The 20,930-nt window shown below is 41.1% G+C and overlaps 1 protein-coding gene across 1 annotated transcript in view; it reads left to right on the top strand.

Annotated features, from left to right (window-relative positions):
* The window catches only part of TENM4 (teneurin transmembrane protein 4), a 3,327,204-nt gene that overhangs the window by 1,754,625 nt on the left and 1,551,649 nt on the right, over positions 1-20,930 (top strand). The window lies entirely within an intron of this gene.

Below are 20,930 nucleotides of genomic sequence, written 5' to 3' on the forward strand. Positions count from 1 at the left end.
CAGCACTTTACTACATGAACCTTCAGGTATAGAAAACCAGTTAGTGAGTTAATCTGATTCTTCAAGAGCTAGACTTAATGAAACATATTATAATGGCCTCCACCTGAGACCTGTTTAAAGAATTTTTGTTTTTAAATGTTCTAGTTCAGTGCAAATCACTATGGCTGTCCTTTCATACAGGCTGAGTATACAAAATAATACTCTATATCAAGATTGCCAGAAATAGAGGTGCTCATCCTGTCCCACGGATCTGGACCCACATAGCCAGTGGGCCATGGCTTTGAGGGACAGAGTGATTATCTGAAGAACATGAGAACAGTGAAGTAATACGTGAGTGTGTAAGGAAGCGCTCCTCTAGGAAACTCAGGGCATTATGTTTTTAAAAAGTTGTATCTGTCATTAGTTTTAATTGTTGAGCCTAGGGCAAGAAGTGAGACACTGAGCCATTAAGATCAAGATCTACATAAACAGAAAGTTAGAATTTAAAATAAAAATAAGCAAAGTAAACAAAATCAAACCATTTTGTGATGGGGAACCGGTATTAACTGGCATAATGAATATAAAGCACTTAGTACAGGGCATGACACATCGTTCTCAGTAAATGTTGGCTATTATTAGAAAACAGAGTGTTCAGTGTCTGTCTCTTTTCCTTGAAAATGCAAATAAGATTTATACCCTCCTCCTTTCCATTATCAAACCCTGTCAGCTAATACCTGAGAAGTATTTTTCAAATCTGATCAATTCTCATTGCTTTCAGGACTCCTTTTTGGAACCATCCTCATCTTTCAATCACAAAAGCACCAAAATTGGTGTCTCCGTTCACACTGTTGCCCCCAGCAGTCTGTCCATCACCCAGAAAATCATACAAGTCCCTTCTTTGCTTTTCAGGGACTCCCCAGTGTCCCGGAGGCTTTCCAGTGCGCTTGGAAGGTTACACAGACACTTAGTGTGCCCACAAGACCCCATATGGTCTGTACCCTGGCCACCTTTTCATCTCCTATCACCTTCCCCCAGGTACTCTACTATACTTACAAATCTTAAAGGAAGGCAAACTCTTGCCCTAACCCCTGCATTCTTGCTGTGTTCTCTGCCATAAGTATTCTTCTAACCCAACATTCAGTTTCTTCTTTATTTTAAATATTTTATTCATTTAGAAAAAGTTCTAATAACTCAGTACATAAAATTTCACCCTCTCCTCATTCTCTATCCCCTTGCCGCTTTCTTTTTTTAAAAAATGCTCCTTATCTCTTCAATCTGAAAGTTTATTATGCATTCATTTACTTTATATATATATACATACCTAAAAGTACAATGATGTATTTGAAAATTCTTGGCACATAGATTGTCAAATAAATATTGACAAAGTCAAGTACGTAATCCATTTGCTTCTCCTATAGAATGTAAACTCCACACAGGCAGGGACTTGATCCGTCTTATTCACTGCTGTGTCCTCCAGTGTCAGGCACCCATTACAATAGGTACCCAATAAATATTTTTGGATGAATGAAAGGACAGAAAACTCTTTCTAAGGATATGGGTTTGTATTTGGAATAGCATGTCAAATAAAATGTAATAAGGTACGCCAAAAAAAATATACATGCATGTGAGATGGAAGAGAAAATGAATGTTGGCAAATAAAAATTATACTAATGGTAGGGTATTTATGAAGTACATTTCATAATTATATTTTGTACATTGCTAAATGGATTATGTACCTGACTTTGTCAATATTTATTTGACAATATACGTGCCAGGAATTTTCAAACACATCATTGCACTTTTAGGTATGTATATATATAAAAGTGCAAATTTCTGGCTAACAAAAACAACTCTCTCTCTCTCTCTTTCTCTCTCTCTCTCTCTATATATATATATATACACATATATATATGTACACACACACACACACATATATATACATATATATATATGTATATATATAGAAGGCAATGGCACCCCACTCCAGTACTCTTGCCTGGAAAATCCCATGGATGGAGGAGCCTGGTAGGCTGCAGTCCATGGGGTCGCGAAGAGTCAGACACCACTGAGTGACTTCACTTTCACTTTTCACTTTCATGTATTGGAGAAGGAAATGGCAACCCACTCCAGTGTTCTTGCCTGGAGAGTCCCAGGGACGGGGGAATCTGGTGGGCTGCCATCTATGGGGTCGCACAGAGTCAGACACAACTGAAGCAACTTAGCAGCAGCATGCATATATGTATATAAAATGTTACAGAAAAACCTGAATGAAATTTTTTCCAACCCATTACTTATATATGTACATATATATTCATAATAGTGTATTATTATGTGTAAGATAGACACATAGATAGATGTCAATCAGCTGTGGGGAGCTGATGTTATTCTGCCCTCTATTTACCAGCTAGAAAGACCAAAGCTTAGAAAGGCATGGTTAATTGTTGTCTATCACTCAGACAATGGAACAGCAGTCTTTAAATAAGAGTGTAAGTAATATTAAAGCTCTAGATTCCATGATGGCTCAGAGGTAAAAAAATCCTCCTGCTAATGTATGAGATGTGGGTTTGATCCATGGGTTGGGAAGATTCTCTGGAGAAGGAAATGGCAACCCACTCCAGTAGTCTTGTCTAGGAAATCCCATGGATTGAGGAGCCTGGCGGGTTACGGTCCACAGGGCCATGAAAGAGTCGTACACAACTTAGCGAATAAACAACAATAACAATATTCAAGCTCAGGCTTTCTCATGTCCACAGACGTTTTTTCTGAAAGTTTTTCTGAAAGGTATTATTTCTTGCTCTACTGCTTTCTAGCTGTGTGACATTTTTCAGGTTAGTTGACCCCCTTGATTTTGTTTCTTTGCTTGTAAGGTGAAAGAAAGCTGATTTACTCTGTTTATCTGAAAAAGTCGCTGCCCATTCCGAGGAAGTAATGAATGTAAACATTGACAAAGGAAGTTAGCTGTTCATCACTGTAGGGAAATCATCTCTCTGTAGTGGGAACCCATTGAGCCAGTGGAGGAACAGAAGCAGGGAAAATGATGATATGAGGGTCTTGATGCATGGAGCTCTCTGTCCAATCATTCCTGAAGCTAGCCTGTCCCCTTCTTGCCCATCATTTGTAAATAGTAAATTTCCCAATTTGACTTACGCTAATAGAATAGCTGTCCTTCACAACATAAAGCCGCATGATTAACCCAGAGATCCACATTCACCTCCAGGTCTCTGCTGATGTAGTTCCCACACACAGGGAGCCTTCCACTTATTCAGTCCCTGCACATTTATAGAATGTACCTAATGATATGGTCTGGGAGTGTAATCTTGAAAATGACTCCGTTTCTCTCCCAAGGAGCTCAATGCTAACCAGAAAACAGACAATTTAAAAAAAAGTATGCATAATATATGTGTGCAAAGTTTTATGATGAAATTACATTTAAAATGAGCCCTGAAGGCTAAGTAGGAGTCCACAGCACCTATGATTCATTCATACAGACCCCGTCCTAAATCGGACTTCAATACCTTTTGTAAATCCAGTCAGTTTTAGATATTAATAATAGCCTCAGACAGAGAAGGCAATGGCACCCCACTCTAGTACTCCTGCCTGGACAATCCCATGGACGGAGGAGCCTAGTGGGCTATAGTCCATGGGGTCACTGAGGGTCAGACGCGACTGAGCGACTTCACTTTCACTTTTCACTTTCATGCATTGGAGAAGGAAATGGCAACCCGCTCCAGTGTTCTTGCCTGGAGAATCCCAGGGACGGGGGAGCCTGGTGGGCTGTCGTCCATTGGGTCACACAGAGTCGGACACGACTGAAGTGACTTAACAGCAGCAGCAGCAATAGCCTCAGATGGAAAAAAAAAATACATTTCTGATCAAATGATCATTCTTGGCTAACAAATACATTTGACTTTTTATTTATCTTTTGGCTGCACTGGGTCTTCACTGCTGTGTGTGGGCTTTCTCTATTTGCAGTGAGCAGGGGCTGTTTTTCACTGTGATGTGAGGGTTTCTAATTGTGGCGCCTTCTCTTACTGTGGAGCACCGGCTCCAGGCACGCAGGCCTCAGAAGTTTTGGCACACAGGCTCAGGAGTCGTGGCTCACAGCTCTAGAGCATGGGCTCAGTAGTTGTGACGCAGGGGCTTAGTTGCTCTGAGGCCTGTGGAATCCACCCGGACCAGGGATCTAGCCCATGTCCCCTGCATTGGCAGGCAGACTCCCAACCACTGTGCCACCAGAGAAGTCCCACATACACATTTTAGAAACATCAGCTATCTTCCAGTGCCTCCAGTCTGTGAATATATACTCCACTGCCATGGCTTTTAACCTTTTGGGGACTCATAGACATCTCGGAGAAACTAATATCACTATTTCCACAGAAAACTGTGCACAGAAGAAATCTGCATACAGTATCCTGAGTCCCGTGATGCCTGCTTGAAATCCCCTACCTTGGCAATGAATTAATAATCCTTCCAGCAGGCCTTTCCTTGGGGTTGGGACTCCCCTGAGTTCTACCCACAGGCAAGAGCTAAGTGCTTCTACCAACAGAATCAGGGTGAAAATGGAGGGTGACTGCTGAAGATGTTTATAAATATGATTTACCATCTCTACCCTGATGCCCCACGGTTATAACTCACTAGATGAAGCTCGGGAGAAAAATAAGCCATTCAACCTGGCTCTTACTTCCAAGAGTGAGCTGTTGTCTAAGAAGCCAGCATCTCGCTCAGGAGTCTGTGTCTCAAACAGACGTGAGTTATGCAGCCTCCATCTATAGCGCTCTGGATGCTTCCTCCCCACTGCCGCACAAGATGCTTCCTAGCCATAGTTATTGAATTAATCAATCAAATTTTATTTTTATTGCACCATTCTGGAAAATCCGCTCATACTGCTTTCCAGTAATACTGAAAAGAAAAATAATCCATACCACCCAATTAAGAATAAAACATATGTCTTCTTGATGATGTCTGAACTGTGGTGGTTCCAATGGTCATTGGCTCTCAAAGTTACTCAGCATTAAAGGCAACAGAGACTACCAGGGTAATACCTATAAGCAAATAAGTTTTATTACAACCACTGAAAAAAAGAGAGAGAGAAAAAAACACTTAAAAAGTAAGGGGTCTCAGATGCCCTAGTGTCTGCAGCCAGAAGCAATAATAATAATGTGCATTTATTGAGCACTTTCGCTTCTATGAGTTCAAAGAACTGCACCATGCAATATTTAATTCACCCCTACCAAAACTCTCTGATTTATAACTTCTCCACGGCCCAGGGCTTGAGAAAGGAAGATTGCTTGGCCTTTCATTGATGGTCTTGGCTGATAAAGTTGCTGAGGGTGTCCATTTCCTGGCATTAGAACAGAGAGATCTGCAATCTAGAATGAGGGTTCGGCAGTGGATGTTGGGTGCTGACGTAGAATAAGGCACCGTGTCAAGAAGAAGCCTTCCCCCAAAGAAGAGAGCCCATCGGGAGCACTCATGAGGAGCGTCACCCTGGGAATAAGCCCGGCCTCAGGGTGGCAATCTCAGCCTTTCAACTCCATACACTCCGTCTTGTTAGTGGCCCAGAACTGGTGTAACTCAATGGGCTTGCCAGACTGTCACCCAGCTCACAAGACACAGATTCAGATTAGACCAGAATGCCTCTCAGTGCGTTTGCCTACGCAGCCAAGGTGGTCTTTTCAGTGACTAATGGCAGTGTTAGCACACTGAACCTCTGACTGGTTTCTTAGTATTTAAAAAAAAAAAAAAAAAAAACACTTTCAGAGCTAAACTGAAGTAGTGGTTGTTTGATGCACATGGGATCAGATTAAAGGAACTTTTGGACAGTCTTTTTCTCTCTTCCCTACCTCCTTTCTACCTTCCTCCTTTTTTTTCACATGTATGGCAGGCCTTTTGATATATGATTTTCTCTGCCTATAATACTCTCTCCATACCCACACACACACACACACATTTTGGCCAACTCTTGTCCATCTCTTAAATTTCATCTGCCTACAAAGTGTTCTCCCAATACCAGGCTGAAGTCTACTATGGGCTCCCACAATATCACAAACTTCTCTCTTTATCATATGACTTTATATATGTTTATGCTATAGCCCCTGCCATGAGGAATAATTGTTGTTTGGTCACTAAATTATGTCTGGCTCTATGTGACCCCATGGACTGTATCCTGCCAGGCTCCTCTGTTTATGGGGTTTCCCAGGCAAGAATACTGGAGTGGGTAGCCATTGCCTTCTCCAGGGGATCATCTCGACCCAGGGATTGAACCTGGGTCTCCTGCATTACAGGTGGATTCTTTTACCACTGAGCCACCAGGGAAGTCCATGAGGACTAATAGTTAACTTATATTTTCCATGAGACTGTAAGTTCTGTGTGGACGGAGATGAGTAGCAACTTGTTGGCCTCCTTCTCTATAGCACCTCACAAGGGGGCTAGCATATCTAGCAATACTGTGCTCTTAAGGACAACAATACAAATTGTGGCTGGCATGTCTATAAGATTTCAGTGTAAGGCTCTCAGGTAAGTAAGTATTACTTACCTAAGTATTTTGCATTCATTATCTTGTATACTATTTGCAACTTGCATTTATGTACCTTGGTCATGATTTTCAGAAAAGGAAAATGAAATTCACAGAGATGGTCACTCTCTTAGTTCAGATTCCTCTGAACTAAGATTCCTCTGAACTAATTTATTCCAGAAATAAATTCCCAAAACATGATTCAGGGGTAAGCAGTTTATTTGGGAAATGATTCCAGGAAGCATCCATGGGGGAATGAAGAAGTAAGACAGGAAAGGGAAAGCAGGCAATAATGGGTGCATTGTCCAGCCAGAGACCACTGTGAAAGTGTTAGTCACTAAATTATGTCCAATTCTGGCAACCCAATGGACTGTCACCCACCAGGCTTCTCTGTCCATGGAATTCTCCAAACAAGAATACTGGAGTAGGTAGCCCTTCCTTTCTGCAGAGGATTGAACCCAGGTCTCCTACATTGCAGGCAGAGTCTTCTGAGCCACCAGGGAAAACCCCAGAGACCATGGTGGGGGACTGGAACTCAGTCTTCTGGGAAAACTCAGGCAGTCAAAAGAATACATATCTGAGAGCTATTCCATCAAAGATGCAAAGTATTGGGGGTAGCTTCCCTGGTGGCACAGACAGTAAAGAATCTGCCTACACAATGCAGGAGACCCAGGTTCAATCCCTGGGTTAGGAAGATCCCCTGAAGAAGGGAATGGCAACCCACTCCAGTATTCTTGCCTGGGAAAATCCATGGACAGAGGTATAGTCCAGGGGGTCACGAAGAGTTGCACATGACTGAGTGACTAAAAATTTTCACTTTCACATTTTCATACACCACCTTCCATAAGTCTTTGGTTGAGGTGTGCTGCAGGTGGGTTTGGAGGCCTGGTTCTCCAGCCCTCCTGGCTTGCTGAATTTTGCAGGCAGAGCTGGTTCTGGGCAACAAGCAGTTCATAGGCAGATGGAGTACACTCTAACATAAAGCGCTAAGGCAAGATAGGAAGAGTTTCATTCCTGTTCCCATTTTTCATTGTGGGCAATATTAGGACATGAACCTCAGAATGTTTGACTCCAAAGTGCATGCTTTTAATGACTTACTTTTATACACCAGTGTCAAATAAATGAATAAAAAGGAAAAGGAAAACCCAAGCAAAATGGAGACATGAAGGATTTCTCTTCAGAGCTAAGATAGAGTCTGATGAAGCTTCTCTGTCTGCAGCTAGAAGGTTCATGCTTTCTGAGTCTGTGTCTCTTCCCTCGGGGGTAGCTGCAGTGCCCCGTCAACTTTCTTTCCTTCCTTCTTCCCTTAGTAAGGAGACCCCTCCACTTTGGGTCTCTGTGTTCTTTCTTAAGATATGATAATATACTGATTTGGATACAGTCAAGTCTTGACCTATCCTGAGAGTCATGCTGTTTCTATGGTGATCACCCATCTATCACCTTGCCACTGCTATGCATTGATTTTCTTGGTCCAAAGCTCAGATCGCTGAAGGCAGAACATACAGTTTCCAGAAAGCCCTGTATCCTGCTTATATGTTTCTTCTTTATTCTGTTCTTCCGCTCATACACATCATCTCACTCCGTGTAGGTTCCAAAATTAGCTTGCAGCCTCAAATCTAGTCAGTCTATTTTATTTGTGAGGTAACAGCTCACCCCTTGTAATGCAATAGCTTTGTTTTGAAAAGAGTCATTTGTTAATTCAGTTCTTGTCAATCAAATCCTTTTATTAAAAAATAATCAACTTTTACAGGTGATAATCTCAAACATACCATTAGCCGGTGTTTGCCTACTTTCTGTATTTTCACTCGTAAGTGAAAATATCCTCACCTTCAATTCAACAAATACTGGGGGCATACCTACTGTGTGCCAACCCCCGTGTTATTGATTAAAAGATGAATAAAACCTGCTCCCTGTTCTTAAAGTCTACGAGGAGACACAGATGTGAAACTGCAGCTTCAGTGCAACATAATATGTCATATCGTAAAGCATAAAGTGGTATAAAAAAGCAAGTACAGGACAAAATAGATAGCCCACATGAAGGGCAGGGAAGTCTGAGAGATTATACAGAGGACATAATATTTGTGGCATTTGGGTTGGAAAAACAACCCATGCACAAATTTTAAAATGTAAGTATGTGTATTTCTTTCCCGTAACTGCAAAAGGTTTCATTTGATCCAAAAGAAGGTTGACAGATGGATATCTTAGCCATTCACCTTTCGCTCTTTCCCCTGATGTATCAGTTTAGCTCTGCAGCTTCAGGGGTGAGGACCACCTCTTGGATCGCCTTTGTCACTCGGGCTAATTCCTCACTAAGAGCCTGGGGGGTGGTTATATGCGGGCTCGTCCCTCCCCCAAGGAGTCTGAACTTTATTCTATAAGCCCGTGACATTTCAAACTGTGCTCCATAGACTACTTGGATTAGAGGAGTGGGGTGGGGGGGGGATGAAACAGAGAGCAGGGTGGGGAGTGGGGGGTGGCGACAGGTTCTGTTTGGATTTTTCACCTCTGCCTCTACTGAAGCAGCCCTGTTCATTGCTATTTTCATGTGACACTTACGAGACAGAATTTGGTCAATAAAATACAGGAAGGAAGGAAAGAGGGAAGGTAGAAGGGAAGGAAGGAGGGAAGGAGAGGGAAGATATTTTGCTTATTGGGAGGGATAGGATTTTGATTAGTTTTCCCTAAGAGAGTGAAATTCATATTTGTGATTTAGTAAGAGCCTTTTGTCATAAAGGTAGGAAATGAAGTGCAGGGTGTAAAGCTAAGGAAGGAAGATCAGTGAGGAGGCTACTGAAATACCCCAGGTAACGGGTGAAAGCTCCGATCCAGAAGTGAGGTTATGGAGAAGGAGGGTTAGAACCCAGATCCAGTTACAGCATGTAATCAGCAGGACTTAATGAGGCCCTGGATTCTGGGAAAATAATAACATGTCCTCATAGGATTATTAGAAAGAGCAAATACTATGAAATGTGTTTTAAACTACATAGCAGATTGCAATTGTTAATTATGATGGTTATTTTGACTTGATCATAGCTGTCTTTATTCCTAGTCAGTATTCTTTCCGTACGTTGCTCCCAGGATTCATTGTAAATTGAACTTTCAACTAATTGGATTTGCTGAAAGCAATAGAGAGTGTCATTTGGCTACTTCTTCTCTAGGGAATGTTGATATTCAAATCTCCAGGTCATTATTTAGAATCCTCAGTTCCAACATGGGAAATTTAAAATTGGATCTCCTGTTAATCTCTAATGAAGGCCTCCAGGATAAGCAAATATTTGAACTTGAGAAAGAGGATCTTTTATGCAACCTCCAAAAAGTCACTGACTGAATTATCCAGCAGCAGTAGACATTTGATATGATACAAATATCATATATATATGTGTGTGTGTCTACATATGTGTTTGCACATGTGTGTATACATTCATACACACATAAGTATTGTAAGCATATTTATTTTCAGATCATGCAGAGGGAGCATAAGATGACAGAGAATGCCACATTTTGGAATTCTGTTTTGAAATCCCTTCTTACATAGGTTCTCTGAGCCTTTATTTTCTCATTTATGAAACAAGGAAAGGCAACCACATTCCCTTCACTGGGCTATTGTTATCATTAAATAACATGTGCTGTGCTTAGTCACTCAGTTGTGTCAGACTCTCTGCAGACCCCATGGACTGTAGGCCACCAGGCTCCTCTGTCCATGGGGAATCTCCAGGCAAGAATACTAGAGTGAGTTGTCTTGGCCTCCTCCAGGGGATCTTCCCGACCCAGGGATCAAACCCAGGTCTCCTACATTGCAGCAGATTCTTTACCATCTGAGCTGCCAGGGAACCCCATTAAGAAATATAATATGTATTAAAAGGTGAGCACAGAACTGAAATTTAATAAATGTAAGTTATTATTCGGGGAAATGATATTGAGGCCAGGAAAACAAACAAGGGATGAGGTATGGGGGCAATTGTACGGACTATCATGTTTTTTTCTTTTTCTAAGAATGCATTTCAGTTGTACTGCTTAGCTTCTCTGACTCTCAGCCTCCTCATTTGTGAAACAGAGACAATAATAACTTGCTGATGTACCTATATTTTATGATGTACTTGTAGATGACAGGTATAATTTTTATGGATGTAGATAGAGGTGAAGTATAGATACAGACATAAATATGGCTAAGTGGCTGGAACAGCACCTTGTATATAGTGGCTACTAAATGTATCTTAGTTTGTTTTTTCTCCTTCTTTCTTCCTCATCTTCTGCCTCACTTACATTTTCATGTCTAAACCTCCAGATCCTGGATTACTTTTTGCTCTGTATTATGATGATCTGAGTTGATCTAACCCCGTTTCCACACTTGACCAATTAGACTCTAAAATCGTTGGAAATAGGACCATCATCTGGTTTATTTGTTTCCTTCACAGCGTGCACCGCATGTCTGGTGTAGAAAAGAACACGTATGTTGTTTGTCTTAAGTAAGTGGAGAGAAAGTTCAATTCATATTTAGCAAATGAAAGAAGTGAGCAAGACAGTTTATGAAGAAGGTTGTGAACATAATTTCTTGAGTTAAGTGTAAGAAGCATGAGTATCATTAATGTTAATAATGACCATGAGATATAGGGTAAAGGAGATGAAAAACATATGCATCAACTACTATATTTCAGATTTTTCTCCCAGTCATGATATAAACAGGCAACTAGTTGGCAATAACTGGGCAATCACTGGGCAACTAGTCAACTTTTGACCTATGTCATGATGTTTCTTTTCCTTCTGACATTAGCCTTACTGCTGCACTAGTCCAAACAGTTTTGTACAACTCCCTTCAAATTTGCTGTGTGTATGTCATATGTGCCACTTAGAATTCACAGATAGTGATAATACAGTAGAAAAGGGCTCCGTGATTCTACTAGCCCATAATCTGACTTCTATAGTGGTTTTCTTTTGATTAGATTATGGTCTTCTAAAAATGTGATGGATATGAAGCATTTCAGAAAACAGTCATTTAAATAAGAACATATGTATCTTTGAGAATACAGTTCAGCCTAGATCCAAGACTCAGGAATGGAATCATTTAGTGCCTCTCACCTTAAACTTGACTGCAAAGAGGGAATATTTACAGATCTATAAGGCTTAGGGAGTGAAGGGCTTTGGGAAATCATCTGGAGATAATTCAGAGGCTCTGAGTGTTGACTCCCATTTCTCTCTGTTCTTGCAACTTCCCTGTCCAACATTCCACTACCTCCTAGAAGCATAAGAATATTTTTTGCTTTTTCTCTCCCAAACAGCCTTGATTTTCTTAGAAGTACTAGGAGAGCATGAAATATTCTTGGCTTCAGCATAGTGTGTAGTACATGTTCACGGTCAAGCAGCAACTAATAATTATAATAATAGATAATATGTACTTGATATATTCCAGGTTCTATACTATGGACTTCCACATTATTCACTTTTTGTAACTGCCAGTGATTCAGGTACTTTATCGTCTCCATTTTATAGATGAAGAAATTGTGGCTTAGTAAAGTGAAGGAACCTGCCCAAGGATAACACCTAGCCAACGATCGGCCTTGGATTTGAACACAAGCACTTTGAACACAAGAATATTTTTCAGAAAAAAATATCATTACTTCTTGAATATATTCACTTTTCTATAGAATTCATCATTTCACCCTCTTGTTATTGAGATTTACGGCAGGCTCAGGCTCAGGCTCAGGCTGGGCAAAGGGAGTATCAGCATTAAAAATAAACACTCTCTATTGCTGTAGCCATGTGTTCCATGAAACAACCTCACTGAGAAGGACAATGCAGATAGTGGAGTGCAGTTTATTACACCGGCGGGCCCAAGGCAGAGTCTCCTCTTAGCCAAGGACCCTGACCAGTTTTTGTGAAAACGTTATATACCCTAAGTGTACCTGCCCAAACCCACCTCCCCAAATTCCCTGAAACTAGTCTGAACAAAGGAAAAGAAAGATTCAAAGTTAACCTGTGATTCATATGCCTTAGGCCTAGGTAGTTAACAGTGGACAATTATCAATAGGCCTGTGGTCATACCCCGATAAGCATAATAGAATGTATGATTCTATTCAGTTACACAGATAATTAGGGTATTCTTTTAGGCGAAGGAGAGTCTAGGTATGAGCCCTGGCGCTCTTTCATCTGGGGGTCTGGTTTTCCAGTTGGTATGTCGTTTCCATAGATACTGGGCATATAGCTCAACGTTCTCAGTCTGGCCCAAGATAGAGTCCTGCTTTCAAGATGGAGCCTGTTCTGTCTGTTTCCTCCTTCACTATCAACAAAATCCTCTAGATCCTAGAGTCTCAGAACTCCATGAGTGGTGTTCCTTCATTCCTTCAGGATCCTTCAACATATACTGAATATCTGCCATTTTCAAGGTCCTGAACTAGGAGAATAAAGACAAAAGGATAGAATTCCTGTCTCAATGAGATCTCAATCTAGTGCACTGAAGGCAATTACAAGGCATTCAGGAAACCACTCTGACCCCATGCCCACTTCCACCCGACTCCACGGAACTTTGTGGAGCTTGTCCTTCTAGAGTTACATGTGTCTTCAGAAATTTCTCAACATAGAGCTCCAGTCAGACAACACCAATTAACTGGATTTAGGACTTGGAATGAAACCTATTTCTAACCCTCACTTAGCGCAAAGGCAGACCTCAAAGTATACATGAACTAGAATGCAAGCTTAAGGGCATCATGGAGTTCTTGGTGGGTCCTGAAAGATTACCTGGTCCAACCATCTCACTTTTCTATGAAGGAATGAAAGCCCAGACAAAGGTAGTGAATAAGACAGAATTAGGTCGAGAACTGAGGTCTCCCAAGCCCTTTCCACCAGACCACAGTGTGTTCCCTCTGTCTGCCCTGCCCTTAGCCATGAAGGAGAGGCAACCAGGCCTAGGATTTTTCTATGGAGCAAGAAAAAAAGAGTCTTACGCTGACATTTGCAAGTATCTGCAAAACTTTCTCAATGAAGAGCTCAATTGAGCTGGGTGAGGAGACACCAAGTGGTGCTTCCGAGAGGCTGGGGCTGATCTTTTGATTTGTGTGGCATTTCTTTTAACTCATCCCTTTAATTAACATGTAAAAAAATGACATCTCTGTCAGCTCGTGCCAAGTCTCCCCCACATTCAGCTTGGCATGCTGGGACGTGAACTTGAGGTTATCTATGAGCAAAAGTTCAGAAAGCTAAAATAGGAAGCATTAACAGGTGGAGCTGCCATGTGTGCGCACTTACCAGGATCAATTTTCCACTTAGACAGCTTTTGCCCAGTCGCGCTAACTACTAACCAATCTATACTTCCTAATGGATTAAAGCAGAAAGGTCAGGCATCATAAAATCATCCATTTCCCATTCATTAATATTCGAATGTGGGTTCCTGAACCTGCCCCAGGCTACATAACAAGAGGCCTTTTTATAACCAGGTTACAAGACCAACAACCCACACCATATAGAAAGGTGGTTTGTGTGCAGTTTTCTGAATGAATGATTGAGTGAATGAATTAAACAGTACATGAATAAATGAATTAAACACCAGACTTCCCAGTTGGCACACTGGTAAAGAATCGACCTGCTAATGCAGGAGACACAAGAGTCAGGAGTTTGATTCCTGGATTGGGAAGATGCCCTGGAGGCATTGCAGGCAGATTCTTTATCACCTGAGCCACCAGGGAAGCCAGGAAATGGCTACCGCTCCAGTATTCTTGCCTGAAGAATTCCAGGGACAGAAGAGCCTGGTGGGCTACAGTCCACGGGGTTGCAAAGAATCAGACATGGCAGAGTGATTGAGCACAGACATGATAGTTGATCATTTATATGAGAAATTATGTAAAGGGCTGGGACTAAGGTGAGTGTCTCACTCACTAGGAGCCAAATTTTCTCAGTAATCATTATATGTATATTTTATGAAATGTTCTAAAATTAATGTGTTTATGATTAAATATCAAAATTTTACATCAGAATCAGCTGAGCTATGTTGATAATGGAGAGAGAGATTTACATTTATTTAGAGAGGTAAGAGGACTGTGAATAAGACAGGAAAACCAAAGCTAAAACCTTGCCTCTGGAAATCATTAGCTATGTAGCTTTGGGGATTTTCATTAACCAGTGGCCTCAGTTTCCTCATTATTGAAATAGAGATAATAGCTCCCATTCACGTAATTGTTGTAAGGATTAAATACACAAAGGACATAGCTCCCAGATTATTTATTTCATTTATGTAGTCAACTTTTTCAAAAGGCTTCCTTTTCTCAAGCATATGTGCATGTTACAGAAATTAGGAAAAAATGAGAAAACAAAGGATGGAATAATATGAATTGAGTTCTAGATGCCATGTCAGACACTTTATTAAGTGTTTGTGTGTTTGGATGGAGACGGAACAACAAGACATTTCTTCAGTGGGAGAGATGTCCTCTGGGCCCAAGCTGAGTGTATAAAGGGTGTGTTCTAGGGCCAGAAGTAGCATCTTTTGAACAGCTAGTCCATGACAGGCATTTTCACTCTATAATCTATTTGAACTATTATACTCACTCTGTGTGTGTGTGTGTGTGTGTGTGTGTGTGTGTATGAAGGTACCATATATCCATGCTACAAGTGAGTAAGCTAAATTTCAAAAGTGTAGGTAAATTTTCTGAGATCATACAGCTAATCAGGAGATTCTACATGGCCCATATTTTCTATCACACTTTCTCAAGATATGGAAAGTGGAAACCTCATAAGCGAGACACTCCCACACAAAAGTAGAGTTTTGTGGAAATGCTCCATAGGAAAGATTTAAAGAATAAATGAATGGTTCCAAGAAATCTAATCTCTTTAATCTATCTGCATAAACCCACACAATATGTGGTGTTCATGAAGTACCACCATTAAATTAAAAATGCATTGGGACACCGATAAAACCAGTGTTTCAATTGGGGGAAATTAAGAAACAAGTGTGGAAGTGAGCAAACTGCACAGAGACACAAACTTTGAAGGAACTAAAATAAAAATAAGCGGTCCAGTGGTTGAGACTCCGCCTGCCTATGCAGCAGACATGGGTTCCATCCCTGGTCCAGGCAGATCCCACTTGTCTCTGAGAAACTAAGTCCATGTCGCATAACTACTGAATCTGTGCTCTAAGCCCGTGTGCAGCAGCTACTGAAACCTGTGTGCCCTAAAGCCTGTGCTCTGCAACAAGGGCAGGCATTGCAGTGAGAAACCCATGCGCTATGACTAGGGAGTAGCCGCCACGACTAGAGAAAGCCCGTGTGCAGCAACAGAGACCCAGCGCAAACAAAATGAAGAAATAAATAACATTTTTTAAAAAACAGGTGAATAATAGCTCATTCACAGAGTGAGAAGAACCGTATGTAACTTACAGGGTATTGCAAAGGTTAATGAAATAGTGTATAGTGAAGCCTGACCTACAGCAAAGTAACACCTACTGCTGCTGTTGTTAATATTTATATTTGGAATCAGGCTAAACTGCATTTGAATTCCGTATGAATCCTGTAGGTATCACCTTAAATAAGACAGCCTTGATGCAGGCTAGGGTTTCTTAATCTATAAAATGGGAACCAAAGACCAATATCTCAATTGTTTAAAGATTAAATATCACAGGAGGCCTATAGCCACCAGCAGAGTACCAAATACATTCTAGATATTTGGGAACTGGTGGTGGTCGTTGTTGTCGTCAAAACAGGGAAAGAAAACTGTTGTTTCAAATAAAACTGACAGCAGCTGTTTTTGCCTTCCAAGAGAACATGGCGGCCTGCGTCAAATGAGTGGGAAGATAAATATCAAAGCTGTTCCAGTCCACTTCTAGATAACAGTTGAGGAAAAGGAAGAAGCCCCCAATTTTAAACCTTCTGACATGTCTCATGAATGGATGAAGGGATGGCTCAGGGACAAATGGACCTTTCTGTAGGCAGATATGTTAATACATTTTGGATATGCAAAGGAAGGCAGGTGGTAGAAGATTTCTATTCTGATGCTATACAATTTCAGAGATTACAAGATCGCAGCCATCACCTCGGGGCATGTCACTGTACGATAGACATCTGCATCTTCCTGAACATCTGGATGACTGACTGCATTTTTTTTCCCCACTTTTACCCAAACATTTGGGATCAATATCAGAAAATAGGGGGCAGAATAATGACTTCAGGGAAGCTGTCAGATTGAATGTCTATAAATGAAGCTTGAAAAAGTAACACCCGGGGTGTGTTATGTGACAGAAGAGCTGAGAGAAGTAAATTGCCTGTGAGCCAATAAGGAGGGCAGGTGTGATTGTGATTATCAGTGATTTTAGTTCCCCTAATTGTTGTCAGGAAACCTGTGACACATCAGAGCCAGGAGGAGGGAATGACTGACATCTAAATGATGAGTTCCCGGAGCCATGTGTCAAAGAGACCCCACTAGGGATAATGCATTTCTGGATCTAGTGATACCTTATATCTGGGATGTAAGTGAATAAGCCACAGTTGAGTCATTTGACCTCATGTCCAGGATTGAACATAAATTAGTGTTATCTGGAATTCAAGATCAGTTACTGGTGAGACAGACATGTTTGATAAATAAGGCAACAAAGTCATCTGGAATTACATGCAAACTTTTCTCAACATCTCATAAAGAATTAGGAATTAACAAGGCTGACTGCAGCCAAGTTGTGAACAGGCAGCAAGGCTTGAAGAGAACTTTGGCTCACAGACTGCTGGTGCAGGGAAGGTCTTGAACAATCACTGCTACAGTCACAAGCAACCAGACTGCAGGATGAGTTGATTTTTCAGGGGATGGGTTTTTTTCTGGTATGCTTACTGTTAAGATAATAGTTGTATATAAATCCCTTGGGGCATTTCTCTAGTTAGCCACAGTCCCCACCACTCCTTCTGGCATTAAATCGGGCACCTTTGCACATTTATTTTTACATTACCAGGGACTTCTCTGGTGGTCCAATAGTTAAGAATTGCCTTGCAATGCAAGGGAAGCTGGTTCAATCCTTGGGTGGGGAACTAAGATCCCACATGCCACAGAGCAACTAAACCGATGCTGCAACTATTGAGCCCGTGAGCTTTGGAGCCTGAGCACCACATCAAGAGAGTCCTTACATTTTAACAAAAGATCCACCTGATGCAAGGAAGATTCTGAGTGCCACAACTAAGACCCAAGGCAGCCAAATTAATTAATTAACTAAAAAATTTACCAGATCACTCCAAGGATTTGAGTTTGCTGTCCTTGAGACTTGCTCCTCCTTTGCTTTTGCAGATAAGGAGTCTGAAAGCTCAGAAAAAGTGTGATGTGAGCATCTATTTCAGGTCAGTCATATAACCAGCATGAGGCTAGATGACTCAATAAAGTGTTTGTTCAAATATTTACTGAGTATCTATTGAATACCAGTCCCCCTCCCTAAGTCCAGACTACAGAAGATGGACATCATAGTTACATTTCTCCAATTTGCAAATGCCAATTAAATTTCAAAGTATTCTGGGTTTGGATCCAGAACATCTACTTCTAAGTCCAGACTATATAAGATGGACATCATAGTTGTATTTCTTGAATTTACAATCTAACAAGGGAAAAAACTAGAATAGTACATTGCACCCAGTCTGTGTTCACTGATAATTATCTCCCTGAACATAATCATCTCCCTGAATATTTGGGAGTTCAGAAAATGAAAAATGACTGTACATTCTTATTGTTATTTTACCATTTTTTGTTACCTGTCTTTGAGCCCCTGACTGTTGCAGCAGGAGCTGGAAATGGCTTTTACTGGAATGAAGTTCAAGTGGCGACAAACACTCAAATCTCTGAACAGAGCTGTCAGGGATAACCACATGTGGCCTCCCTGGAAGACCAGGAAATATGGTATTACAGGAAGAATTCTATTTTTTACCCACAGTTCACACATAAATAGATTGTAACTCAGGAAGCACACTCTCTGGCTGCTTGTGAGGTGTGATAATACCACGCAAAATCCTAGCCAGGCATTTTCTGTATGTTTTATGTGTAAGATTATTTTATCACAACAACCTCATGGTGTGGTTCTATTATTATTTTTATTTGATAGTTGTGGAAACTGAGGCACTAAAGGTTAACATTATCAAGTCCACACAGATGAGTCAGAATTTAAATCCATATATACGAGTGTCCATAACCTTTTCATTACTTGACTTCAAAGCCTCTTCAGTTTTGCTGGCTAGAAGAAATTATTCCTTTGGGAACAGGTAGAAATCCCAAGACCACTGCTTTGCTTTTGTACAATAAATTCTAGGACGGTACCCTACTGGCCCGGATAAAAAAACAGAGAGTCTGGTGAATGCTACCAGTATTTGTTACACTGGAGCGTGGCTAGAGGCAAAAGCCAGGAAGATTTGCACCTCAGTTAGCGTGGTACCTTTTGCTCTGTTCTCCTTTGTTTTATAGTGATCACTGCTGCTGCTGCTGCTAAGTCGCTTCAGTCGTGTCCAACTCTGTGCAACCCCATAGACAGCAGCCCACCAGGCTCTGCCATCCCTGGGATTCTCCAGGCAAGAACACTGGAGTGGGTTGCCATTTCCTTCTCCAATGCATGAAAGTGAAAAGGGAAAGTGAAGTTGCTCAGTCGTGTCCGACTCTTTGCGACCCCATGGACTGCAGCCTACCAGGCTCCTCCGTCCATGGGATTTTGCAGGCAAGAGTACTGGAGTGGGTGGCCATTGCCTTCTCACAGCCTCTGATTATATATGAGAAAATTGGAAGTGTGAGAGGGAAGAGGACTCAAGACACTCCAGAAAGAAGAAACCTTGAGATGAATGGACAGTTATTGATTTTGGTTTGCTACAACCCTGGGACCGTTTTCTAAGAGGAAGATAGCTTGGGGATGATGGAGAGACCTCAGATGGCTTTAGGCAGGCGGGCTGCTCAGTTTCATGACCAAGATGATGACAGTCACTCATTTAATTTCCCCAACCATGAGCCATTGTCGGCCTTCTAGGTAGAACCAACTAAAGAATAACATGTAACCTAAAACCTGCAGGTTGAGTTTTTTTGTTTTTTCTTTTGTGTTTTTTAACAGTTTACAGCATGCTTTTCCCCACACATTCACAGTTATTGAACATTTTGAGTATTATACACAACTTGCTTCTTTTACTTAGCAATTTTTGACATTTTTTGTCAGTACTTCATTTTTTTAACTACTGAAGATATTACATTTTATAAACATATTAGTTATTTCTTATTAATCCATATGTGAGCTCTTTCTAAATTAAAAAAAATGTAACAAATACTCTTGGACCCATCTTTTTGTTCATGATTAACTTCTAGAAGTTAATGATTAACAGAATATTTTGAATTTTAATTGATATTTGCAGGTTAGGTTTTATTCTAAAGTCTTACTGAGAACAATAGTCCAGAATGCAGCCTCTCAGATAGCTCTCAGGAACTGCTCCAAAGAGCTAAAGGAGGAGCCAGGATATATAGTATTTTTTAAAGTTTTTTTTTTTTTTTAATTTGCTGAAAAAAATACAGTTGAACATCAAATATTACTCTCTTCTTTAAAAAAAACCAGATATCTCAGGTTAATGACTTTAGGGCTTCTTTCTATGTATGGGAATATATAAGAGACTAGGCTCACTGAAATTACTCCCTAGATGGACATCTTAACTACCTTGGGTTATGATCCAAAGCACAGAATCATCAAAGCAATAATCATTGCTTTACTCTTCCCTAAGTTCCCTCCAAGGAACTTCCCTTGTGGCTCAGCTGGTAAAGAATCTGCCTGCAATGCGGGAGACCTGAGTTTGATCCCTGGGTGGGGAAGATCCCCTGGAGAAGGGAAAGGATACCCACTCCAGTATTCTGGCCTGGAGAATTCCATGGACTGTATAGCCCATGGGGTCGCAAAGAGTCGGACACAACTGAGTGACTTGCACTACTCAGTTCCCCCCAGGTTACACCATGGTGGAGCTTGGGGTGGCTGCAGTGGCTGCTGACTTGATCCTTGTAGAACTGGAATAACTGGCAATGTTCCTTGTTTACTGGAATGGCAGGCGATGTTACTTTACCACATTAGAATAATCTTGTCCAAGATTCTAGCAAAAGGATGTTGGTCACTCTTGGATTCAGGTGGTAGTATGATCTTTATCTTTTTTCCTAGACTTCATAACTGCTTTATTGGTGTGATAGTAATTAATGATTTTTTTGTCAAATAGCTTTGATGTCCCCCTTTCTAGAGTGTATGGTAGGCTTGAATTTTCTGGCTTCCTTGTAGTTGAGTGAGGACAATCCTGGACAATGTGTTGTGAGCTGGACAGTGTGCTGTGAGCTACGCTGCTTTTTCAGAGCTCTAACTTTTCTCTGATTAACTGGTCAGCGACTTTCAAAAAGGCAGCTTCTCCATTGACTTAAGTGCCCAAGAGACTGTGAAAAGTCAAAGTGTTAGTCATTCAGTTGTGTCTGACTCTTTGGATCCCATAGACTG

The sequence above is a fragment of the Bos indicus genome, chromosome 29 (assembly GCF_029378745.1).
Source record: "Bos indicus isolate NIAB-ARS_2022 breed Sahiwal x Tharparkar chromosome 29, NIAB-ARS_B.indTharparkar_mat_pri_1.0, whole genome shotgun sequence".
Taxonomy (NCBI): domain Eukaryota; kingdom Metazoa; phylum Chordata; class Mammalia; order Artiodactyla; family Bovidae; genus Bos; species Bos indicus.